Consider the following 2081-nt stretch of genomic DNA (forward strand, 5'->3'; position numbering starts at 1 on the left):
CCCCCTTTTCAAGCATTATTGGCTAGTAGAATAACCCATGCCCCATCCCAGACATTAGTGACTAGTAACCCCACCCCCATCCCTCTTAGGCCTAAACCCCATTTACCCCTTACATTAGGGTCCCCAAAGTCCCCCCCCTTACATCAGAGTTCCCAGAGTTCACCCTTACAACAGAGACCCCACTTTTATTAAGATCCCCAAAATCTTCCCTTCCCCATAGCCCCACTTATTTTAGGGTCTCCAGAGTCCCCCTGGCTGTGGCGGCACCCTAGTTCACCTAGTGGTAGCACCGGCCCTGGTGGCCAGACAACTATCCCCCCTCCTCCCAGGTATTAGTTGCCAATAGAAACCCCCTCCTCATTCCCTGGTCTTGGTGACCAGTAGCCCCCCCCCCCCCCCATCTGCAATATCAGACATTTGGAGCCATAAGACCTTCTCAGAGGGATTTGTAACCATCAAATTATTTCGCCAGCCATTGGTTGGCAGTTCCACCCCTCTTTTCCAGGCATTAGTGACCAGCAGAATACTTAGTGCCTCACCCCCCTTTCCAGGTAATAGTGGCCAACAGATTATCACCCCCCTCCCCCTTTTTTCCAAGCATTAGTGGCCAGTAGACTACCCCCGTCCCCACTTCTCGGAACTTAGTGGCCAGTAGACTACATTCCGTTCCCACTTCCCAGAACTTAGTGGCCAGTAGAATACCCCCTATCCCCGTCCCCACTTCCTGGAACTTAGTGGCTAGTAGACTACCCCCGTCCCCACTTCCTGGAACTTAGCGGACAGTAGAGTACCCCCCCCCCCCCGTCCCCACTTCCCTGAGTTTAGTGGCCTCACGTCCCGGGAACTTAGTGGTCAGTAGATTACCACCCGTTCCTGTCCTCACTTCCCAGAACTTAGTGGCCAGTAGACTACCCACCATTCCTGTCCTCACGTCCCCGGAACTTAGTGGCCAGTAGACTACCCCCCGTCCCCGTCCCCTTCCTCACTTCCCGGAACTTAGTGGCCAGCAGACTACCCCCCCGTCCCCATCCCCTTCCTCACTTCCCGGAACTTAGTGGCCAGTAGACTACCCCCCGTCCCCTTCCTCACTTCCCAGAACTTAGTGGCCAGTAGACTACCCCCCCGTCCCCGTCCCCTTCCTCACTTCCCGGAACTTAGTGGTCAGTAGACTACCCCCCGTCCCCGTCCCCACTTCCCGGAATTTAGTGGCTAGTAGAGTACATCCTCCCCCATCCTCCACACTTTCCCAGGCAGTAATGACCAACTGAGTCCACCACCGTCCTTCCCTGTATTGGTGATCAATATAAGTTATATAAATGATGGTTATAATATAATGGTTAAAGTTCTATATAGGGCTGGGGACAGTTTTCTGGGGTAGAAGAAAAGGCTGCAACAAATGTGACATCTCTAGAGATACAGTGAGAGGAAAAAGTATTTGACCCCCTGCAGATTTTGTACGTTTGCCCACTGACAATGAAATGATCAGTCTATAATTTTATTGGTCGGTTTATTTTACCAGTGAGAGACAGAATAACAACAAAAATATCCAGAAAAACGCATTCCAAAAACGTTATAAATTGATTTGCATTTTAATGAGTGAAATAAGTATTTGATCCCCGATCAATCAGTAAGATTTCTGGCTCCCAGGTGTCTTCTATACAGGGAACAAGCTGAGATTAGGAGCACTCTCTTAAAGGGACATGTGCGATAAACCCCAGCACTTCCTTTGTGAGACAATTTTACATTCAGGCGCTGAGCCCGCGACAAATCCATTGCAGAATCTCACCATATGGTTCAGGAAAAAGGTTGAGATGTCATTAGGGTGGAGCGGAGGCTTTATGAGGTCACCTTGGTGTCATTTAGCAAGCTCTGACATTCATTGCACAGACACGGAATTCCCAGGAATGTTCTCAGTTTCACCTATTTACAGATCAATAAGCTGAGAATGTCTCCTCATAGTAAAATCTGCAGAACTGGGAGATCCTCTCTGGGCAGTCAGGGGTTAACTACACTGCCCTCAACCAAGATGGCTGCCCAGAGCTGTGGCTGGGAGGGGCTTGTTACTTACTGTGGGTGGGGCT

The sequence above is a fragment of the Pelophylax lessonae genome, assembly GCF_965119305.1.
Source record: "Pelophylax lessonae genome assembly, chromosome: 3".
NCBI lineage: Eukaryota > Metazoa > Chordata > Amphibia > Anura > Ranidae > Pelophylax > Pelophylax lessonae.